This window comes from Galeopterus variegatus, unplaced genomic scaffold, assembly GCF_000696425.1.
Source record: "Galeopterus variegatus unplaced genomic scaffold, G_variegatus-3.0.2 Scaffold3383, whole genome shotgun sequence".
Classification (NCBI taxonomy): Eukaryota; Metazoa; Chordata; class Mammalia; order Dermoptera; family Cynocephalidae; genus Galeopterus; species Galeopterus variegatus.
Genome location: NW_007729494.1, coordinates 101214 through 111217, shown reverse-complemented (window position 1 = coordinate 111217; position 10004 = coordinate 101214).

Genomic DNA, 10004 nt, shown 5'->3' with positions numbered 1-10004 from the left:
AGCCGAGCCGGCTGCTCCCGGCCGGGCGGTTCGCTCAGAACAGCCCTCGGTCCCGGCCAGTTCTGCTTTCAGTTTCGAGGAGCGCGGGCGCTGGAAACAAACAGGCTAGTAAACTTCGGGACGCCTGGGAGGACGTTCCGGAGGCGGCCGGCTGGTGGTGCAGGCCCGAGCCCACAGGGCGGCGTGGAGTTTTTGTTTTCTAAATAGAATTAGCTTCAAGGAATGAGTTGCCTGGGCAGCAGCTGCACCTGTGGGCCGCTGTTCTCAGCATGTCATCAGCCACATGGGAGGGAAGCTTTGTAGAAGTGTGTGTGCACATGCACGCCATATGCAGGGGAGGGTGGCACTGTCGCCCTCCCTGCTGGCTGCAGACACGATGTCCACTGCACCGCCTCGGATGCAGTACGGTGGCCTCCTCTTTGATCCCACAGCCCTACCGTGCAATGAGATATGTATGTTCCCTGATCTTAAGTTGCTCTGCAATGCTCTCTTCTGGGCACGTGAGACAGCCCTTTTCCCAGGACTTTCACTCCTTTCCCCACCACCCAGGGCCTCGAATGTAACAGAGAGCCACGGCTATGGGTTCTGGAGCGACGAGAGAGCCAGGTGGCTGAGCTGTGTGTGACCCCGCTGCCCCGACTACCGGGCCACACCCTCGTTCATACAGTACAGGCGGCCTCCTCACAAAGCTCGTTACCCACTATCTGGCATTGTAAGGAACCCAGTGCCCTGCCGCCTCCCAGAACTGCTGTGATCCTTGGGAACACAGCCACCGTCTGTAGAAGGTGTCACCCACCCTGATGCCCTGGTTCTCCGAGTTCCGGTGGACTCTGAGAGAGCTGCCCCTGAGAGAACTCCTCAGGATAGCAACTGGTGGAATTGTCCCCGACCCACTTGACCGCACCACATTGTGAGCCATCGGAGGCCTGCAACTAAGAGCTATCAGAGGCAACCTCAATGGCACCCCTCCTCTTGACTGTTTGGGGCTTGGCCCTCCCAAGTACACAGACAAGAACACAGACAAGAGCAGGTTCCTTAGGCCGTACACTGTGGTACTGAGAGAAAAAGGGGAACTTGGACTCTGTCAAGGCCTAGAGGCAGCCCTGTGGTGATGACACAGGATCACCCATCTCCATTTTATTGCACCTATTGCCAGAGGCCTCAGACTTCACAAAATTGGCTTTCAAGGCACTTAAATGATAATAAAAACATGTATTGAGTATTCATTCTGTGACAAGCATTGCTTTTAGCTCTTTACATATATTATCTAATTTAATTTTCTTAGCAATCCCATAAAGTAGGTGTTCGTATCCCCATTTTAAGGGTTGAGGTAACAGAGGCCCAGTTACAAACATCCAAATATAAGACATGCTGCCTGCACATCAGGGGCCATGCAGAATTTTGCCAGCAATCCAGCTGTGGAGCCCTCCATGATCTTCTGGAACATGGTTATATACCATTTTCATGATATTTTGTTTAACCCCAGACTTAGATTCCAAGCCCTTAGAAAAACACAGCTCTGAATAACACAGCCATATCATAGGACACCCTTTAGAAGTGCATCTTCTGAAGCCTCAAGATTGTATTAAATTTCGCTGGCCACCGATTAAGAATGGGACTGAAGTTAGTCTAATCAGAGTTGCAGGTAATCCTCAACTATTGGGGAAGAGAAAATGTCAATCTGCCACGTGGCAGATTGTATTTTTCCAAAGAGGATCACAACAGAATCTCTCATCCCACATGCTCTTCTTCCAATACGACTTTGACACCCCTCCCATTAATAGGCAGGGGTAGGGGGGGTTATGTTCTCCATCATTGAATCTGGAAAGGCTGTGTCTATGGCAGAGTGAAGCTATGTGACTTCCAAGGCTAGGTCATGAAAGTGCTATAATTTTCCTTGCTCTCTTGGGATACTTGTTCTTGGACCCTAGCCACCATGCTGTGAGGAAGCCCAAGTAGCCACAAGTAGTTGTTCCAGCTGACAGTGTTCAACCAATAGCCAGTGTTAACTACTACCAATGAACATGGATGAGCCTGCAGATGATTCCAGCCCCTAGTTGTCAAGTGACCCCTCACCAGCCATTGAGTCCTTCCAACTAAGTACCCAGATATCATAAAGCAGAGATGAGTTGTCCCCACTGTATCTTCTTCCAATTTGGGGATTCACAGAATATGTGGCCATAATAGAATCATTTTTGTTCTGCACCACTAAATTTGTTTGTTTGCTTGTTTAAGTGAAGCAACAGATAATGAAAATTCTGAGAATGATAAACCGGCAGTACTATAATGAAACACTAGGAGCACTACATAGAGACAGGCTAGCTGAGAATAAAGCCAACACAGGGCAAAGCAGAGCCCTGAGACAGAGAGAGTCCAAGGTCTGATTCCATTACTGGAGTCAGTTCCTCCACCTTTACTGGAAACTGGGTTCTGGCTGGGTTCTGGGCCACGCTGCTGTCTTCCAAATCAACAACCTCCATCCAAGGTCTGATTCCATTACTGGAGTCAGTTCCTCCACCTTTACTGGAAACTGGGTTCTGGGCCACGCTGCTGTCTTCCAAATCAACAACCTCCGCAGGAGTGTCTCAGTGGAAGAAGAGCAACTCTATCCCTGGGTCCTAGCTGCAAGGGAGGCTAGGAAGCAAAGTTCTGGCTGCTGCCTCAGGAAGCAGTCCTTAAAATGGAAGAAATTCCCCAAACATAGGAAAAGGGTGTTCAAAAGATGCTGGCTACTGCAAGGAATGATGAATATCCACCTGAGTGTTAGAACAAAATGCAAAAAGCACTGTAAAATGACTTTTGTTATAACTGATAATATTAGAGAGCAGATGACAATACTAGGTCAGAATCCCCTGAAAAATGGCTTCTACCCTTATCTTTCCCTCTCTCAATCTTTTCAGAATGAAAATGTCTTTACTCAAATGGATTCAAGAAGTTAAAGTTGTATGATGTTCAAACAATATAGAAGTGAAGAAAGTAGAATGTGAAATCTCTTATCCATAACCACGATGATGCCAGTCATTCTAAATTGGGATCCCTTGTCCCTTGAAGATGCCAACCCATTTCCTGTCTCTCTCTTTCTTTTTTCCAGGCTTGCTCTTCTCTGCCTAACTTTCTTCCTTGAGCCCCTATAACTCCTATGTTCCCACCACACACATAATTGAAAAGTTAAATGAGTAAATATATGTTACACTTACAAAGGTGGTGTACAAAACTCGGAAAATTCCAAATTAAACTTTAGAAGTGTCCTTCCCACTGATCTTATTTATTATAATAAAAAGTAAGATATATGATATCATTAGAAATGTATTATTCTTGGTGACAGAATTTTTTCTTTCAGTACTTATAGAATTTATGTTTTTGTCCCACATTTTTATGAAATATAGTATACACATATCCTATATAGTAAGCAGAATTAAATTAGCCTTTTTGTCCATAATTAAGGGTTGTCATTGCAATAGCAATGATTTTTCTGAACTACAGATAAAACAAGAGGCTGCAGTACATAATAACATAATGATATTGTTTAAACTGCCGAGTCAGTAGACCTAGTTCAAATTCTCATTTATTCCTGGCTGTGTAGGCAATTTACTCAAACTCTTCCAATCTCCGTTTCCTTATTTGTAAAGTGGGAATATTACCTACCTCAGAGAAACGTTGTGAGAATAAAGTGAAATTATGCACATGAGATGTCTAGCTGGGTGCGTGGTATGAGGTTGGCTCCAGTGGCAGCCAATCTTTGTTGCTTGTGCAATAGCTATTCCACACCTTTCTCTCTGCTAAAGGAATTTTTATTTTATTCAGGCAGTGGGCCTGAAATCTTCCCTTGATTTCAGGGAAGGAGAGCTCCTCCCCCAGCCCCAGGGAAAGAATCACTATTGGTGTAAAACAAGTAAGTGTTATCTCATCCCTTTTGTTAATAATTAGTTTGGGGGTGGGGTTGGGAGGGAGACACCAGAGTGGTTTGTGATCCAGCTTTGGCCAACAAAAGATAAGGGAAAGTTGGCTGGGGTTTCTGGGAAAGAGTTTCTTTCTGGGTTAAAAAATAGACCTTTGGACAGTGAAAGCCTTGTTATTCCTTCCCATTTTCTTTCTGCCTTGAATAAGAGCATGTGAAGATGTAATTCTTGTGTTAGCCATACTGTGACCACAGCAGGAGGGTGGGGTGGAGGACAAGTCTGTGGATAAGGAGCTAACACCCTAAGGTGTCAGAACACTCAGTGAGAAAGAGATTTTGCCCTTAAAGACCTTACTGAGACACAGCTGACCAGAAAGCACCTACCTCCAGCCTTCTCGTTACACCGGATAATTAACGTGTCTTGAAATGTAAGCTGTGGTCCCTGGACCTACAGCATCATGATCACCTGGGAACTTGTTGGAAAGGCAGATACTCTGGCCTTGTTCCGATTTCCTGAATCCACACTTGAGTCTGGTGATTCTGAAGCATGCTCTAGTTTTAGGGTCACTGTTATCACAATAGGGTTTCTGTCAAAGGCATTCCTAGTAGAGCACTCACACAGTTATGTGTAGGCTGGATGAAGAGTTCTAAAGTATTCCCTAGAAGTTGCTTCCTTGGTTGAGTCCCTGTTATTGGCTTGATTTCTTAAGTAAGCCTATCTCCAGAGGGTGCACTTGCTCTTGTGTATGTGTGTGTGTCCATGTGTGTATACATACACATACACGTATGTATTTAGTGTGTGTATATATAAGTTATTGCGTGGAACTCTGAAGTTGCCTTCTCCTAAGTTGTGTTCTTGTCCTTGACAGAACCTTCACTTTCACTTTACCAGAAATCTCTTACTTCCTAGCATCATTCTAATACCCTTTCATTTCAACATAAGTTAAATGCTTCAACCTCTGAGTTACTTTTAAACCCATTCTTTATATTAATTCTATTATGAAGAAATATGGTCATATGTAGCCAACAGTTGGTGGCTGAGCGTGTGCAAAGTCAACCCATCCTGTTTGTGGTGAGACTCTTTCAGACAACCGGCTCTGCAGCCTCTCTGATGGGTACCATAGAGAGATGCAAGGTGGCTGGGGACATGGGACAAGGGCTGGAGAGGGGTGGAGGCTTTGTGTTGTTCTGTGCCTCCTATCTCCCAGCTATCCAGGACCAGCTATAGAGACGTCTAAGAGAGAATTTTGCCCAGGACTCAGCTTGCTTTCAGCAGAGCTCTTTACTTCCTCCTTTCCTCTATACCCCTTGTCTTTTATTTTCCAATTTCATTAAAGATAAATTATGTTTTATGGAGCAACATCTCAGCATCTCCTAACTGTGAGAAGTACTTTATCTGTATTATCTTAATTCATTTAATCTAATTTTTCCCACTTCGGTTTTAGTTCTTTATTCTTTAAGTGTTCTGCCTCTATCATGTTTTCCTTACTTCGTCTTTATTTGTATTTCCTTTAAAAATATTACTTTTACATCCTTTTGAAATTAGGGCTGGCTGGTTAGCTCAGTTATTTAGAGCATGGTGCTGATAACACCAAGGTCCAGGGTTTGATCCCTGTACTGGCCAAGCACTGAAAAAAAAAAAAGAGTGAAATTATATTTATTCCTAGTTCAGTTTAGAATTTTTGTTCTTAATCTATATTCATATTTTTAATTTTATTTTACACTTTGCAGCTTTTTATTTCCTTGATCTCAAATCTAATTGTTTTATCTTGTAATAGTTCACTTTTCATTACGTTTGTATTTTGATCGCGGGTGCAACACTGAGGGTTGCGATCCCGTTGCCGGTCCCGGCCCGGTACGGGTGCGACACATGAAAAAAGACAAAAAAAAAAACAAAAACACAATTTCCTGATGTGTGAACCACTTTCTTGTTGTGTCGATTAGGAAAATGTACACAGGAAATTGTAGTTGCCTTTACACCTCAAATACTTTATCTGGTATGCGTTTTTGGATTACATTAACCACACAATAGCCTGCAGATATTAACCTTTTTTTTTCAGTATTGGCAACAATTCTTTGATTTCATTGATTTCATTTGGTTGTGGACAGAGAGGATGGAATTGAAGGTGATTTTGAAGTTTTTGCCTGTAGATAATTGTGAGGATGATGATTCCATTAACTGAAGGAAGCCATAAGAGGAAGAACAGAATCTGAGTTTGAGGAACCTGTGGGACATTCCAGAGAGCTCAAGTAGACAGTAGTTTATTAGTCCATTTTTGTTCCTTATAAAAAAATACACGGAACTTGTGTTTTATAAAGAAAATGAAATTTATTGCTCACAGTTTCAGACACTGGGAAGTCCAGAGTCCAGGGAACATATCTGGTGAGGGTCTTTTTTGGTGGTGGCTTTACAGCAATGCAGGGGTCTCACATGGCAGAAGATAGGGGGGCAGAGAGAGAGACTCTCACATGCTCTCCTTTTAAAGCCCTCAGAACCACGCCCCCGACCACCATTATTAATCCATTCACTATGGCATGGCCCTACAATCTAATCACCTCTTCAAGGCCCCACCTTCAATTATCGTAATAGGATTTCCCACCCTCCACATTTACTGTGGGAATTAAACTTCGATGAGATTGGGGGGCATCCAATCTACAACATTAGAATATAAAAATCTGGAGCTCAGATTACCTAGCCTTTAGAACAGATCTTTAGATATCCACTGATTATTGAGCGTGTGGCTCAGGCAAATGCCACAGGTGTCACACAGGGTCAGCAGAACCACATGTAGAGAGGCAGCCCCAGGGTGTTGTCACTGCAGCCCCTCATCATCCTATCGTATGCTTGGGGAGGACCCAGCTAGATGTGCTATAAGCTCACTGCTACAATTCAAAAACCATCTTTTTCAAAGGTGAGAAAGATCTCAGTCCTGCGAGCAGAGGAAAATGAGTCTAGCTTGCATGCCAGCTGCCCAGGGACATTGCCTACTTACAAGAACAGCACGTAGGGATCTTGGTTGAAGTGGAGACTGTGCTGGCTCCTTGTCAGCTAAACTAAAGAGAGCTGCTGGGGTCATCAGTGGTGAATCTTCCCTTCACAAAGGTTTGGAATTATCAACATAGGGCATCAAAGCCATGGGGTGGCTGAGCTCATTTACAAAGAGAGGAACAAGCAAAGGGCACAACCCTTGGCTATTTTACATGTCACTGTGGGCTAACTCATTTGAGCCAATACCCTGAAAAAATATATGAGGTAACTGTGATTTTATGCCACCAAGCCTGGGGGAGCAGTAAATTTCCCTCCCCTTTTCCTTAGTCACCTTAACCATAGCTGATGATTTATCACTGTGTACTGGGCAGGTGGAGTGAAGGACAGGGCAAATACTGTCAGCCAAGCCCACGTGGGGCATGTGGGCCTTTGGCAAATTATAACCCCTTTCTCCTGTCAATTGTATCAGAGGAGTTGCTAACATAAATTGGATTGCATGAATGTTTCCTTTTGTTTATTCTTTTTTTTTTTGGCAATAAAGTTTAAGGAGGAATTCAGTTGCTACATGGTATACCTTTCATTCCATGAGTTTTCATTTGAGGTGTAAACCACAGTATCTACTTTGTTTTTAAAACTTTGTGACAATTTTGAAAATGGAAAAATATAAAAATATATGTTATTAAATTTTTTTTCTGAATAAAACAGCAGACCAAGCAAAGAAATAATAGACTAAATGGGATTAATAGCATTGTTCTCCCAGTTTTATCTATTAATGAGTAATGCAATTGAAGAGAGGAATGGCATTTATATTTTATCAGGCTGTGACAATGAGCAGTCCTTTTAAATGTATTTTACAAAGAAAGTAAAAGAAAATTAATATGGAAGTGAATATAAAAGCACTGAATTATCAGAAATCTATAAATACCTTTATGTGTTACGAGGAATTTACAAAATTTTCATTAAATTGAATTTAAGCCCAAAGTACACCATAAACTATAATGGTATATAATTTTATCAAATTGTACTCACAGGGCATACACAGAGAAAAAACGAAAACCTACCGATTTCTAGTCATAACTATTGTCCCTGTTGACATGATCAGCCAAGTGGGTCTTTCTCTTATGATTTCTGTTTGTCGGAATGCAGATGAAAATGGGTTAGTTCACTGGAAAGTCTACTTTTAGTATTTTCAGCTTCCCCTTTCTAAGCTTTGGTCCACCTCAGCATATCCCCTATTCCCACCCTGCCTGTCTAGTTCTCTTGCTTTCTGATTGTATTAGTCTGTTTTTGTTGCTTATAACAAAATACCTGAAACTGGGTGATTTATAAAGAAAAATGAAATTTATTACTTACAGTTTCTGAGTCTGGGAAGTCCAAAGTCCCAGTGACCCAGGGGTCTCACACTGCAAGATGGTGGAAGCAGAGAGAGCAGCAGAGAGAGCAAAAAACCATACTCTCCCCTTCTTTTAAAGCCCTCAGAACCACACCTCTGGCCACCATTTTTAATCCATTCGCTACTGCATGGTCCTACAATCCAATCACCTCTTCAAAGCTCCACCTTTCTATTACCATAATAGGACTTCCCACCCTCTTACCAGTCACTGTGGGGGCCAAATTTCTAATATGTAAGACTTGGGGAACACAATTCAAGCTTCAATGAGTTTTGGGGGGTCATAATTCAATCCACTACACTGACCTACCTTCTGTCTAGTAACAGGTCATCCTTTCTTTCTTTTTATTTTTTAACTCAAATTCATTCATCCAACTGGATTATCCCCCCCAAAAATATTTATGTTGTCTTTTTGTCTCTTATCAAGAAGGGAAAGATTAATCTTTACTGTACCCATGTCCCCATGCAGAATGATCTGCATTCTGTCAGACCATTTTTAATGTAGCACCGAAACTCTTATCAGTAAGGTGAGATGCAACTTTTTCTGATAAAGCTGTGGTTTCCTCTTGGAAATGAGAACTTGTTGCAAAGTCACTTTAAATATTGATAATGGCCAATGCAGGGAGCCAAGACACAAGAAGCTACCCTCCTGATGAGTTGCTGCATTAACAGGCAATTTCTTTCATCTTCCAGTTTACTTTCTCCTGGTACGTGCATGTTCTAACATCTTGCCGCTAGGTAACATTTCTTGTTCAACAGGTTTCTTCCATAAATCAGATTACAAAGAGTGGATGACGATATGAAGAGAAACCATGTTACCTTATCTATGCCCTTTTAAGGGTGCATTAGAAGAGGGTAAACCACAGGGCAAGGCAAAAGAATGAACTAGTTAAACATTCCTACCCGCAAGAGAAATTCCTGCCCTTGTCACGTGGAGGCGAAACAATTTCTTTTTATCTAAGGGTAACATTCTTTGTAAATGTTCTCTACCCTCTGGAGATTCTTTTCTTGATTTGGTCCAAAACCACGTTTTGAAAGAGTTGGAGCACCAGCTGCTGGCAGCCGTCAGGCACCTCAGGCCCACACCCCAGTGAAGGCGCAGACTCAGGTTGAATGCAAAGAAAGTTGTAAAACTCAGTTTTATCTAGAAGGGATTTTTTTTTAAAATTCTTTCAGCCATGTAAAATAAATATTTTTTAAAAAAATTTTTTTTCAGACAGAATGTGTTGGCTTGGGTTTCAGCTGTACATATTCTGCCAGGTAGGCTTCAGCAGGGAGAGAACTTGGGGCTTTGCAGCTCAAAGCAAGGGCAGTTTAGCGTCCTGCATTTGTTCCCTGGTCTCCAACTCCTGCAGGGAAGGCATGGCCTTGCAGTTTTTCTGCACAATACCCAGGCAGTTAGAGATTTTTGTTCTGAATAAGCATTTTGGCACCCTGAGCAATCTGTATGTGTGTGTATCGGGGTGGGGGGGTACCCTGGCATACTCAGAGGAATAGACTGAGGCATCTTCAGGCAGTTCTCCAATACAGCAACTTCAGTGACTGAGGACAGGTTAGGACTGAAGCCCAAAGCCAGTACCCTGCAACACAGCCTTTTATGATTAGGTCAGGGAACTAATACTTTTCACAGACTACTCTACTAGATGCCACGTTAGAGAAGAATATGTACAGCTGAAACCCAAGCCAACACATTTTGTCTAAAAAAAAATTTTTTTTTAATCTTTATT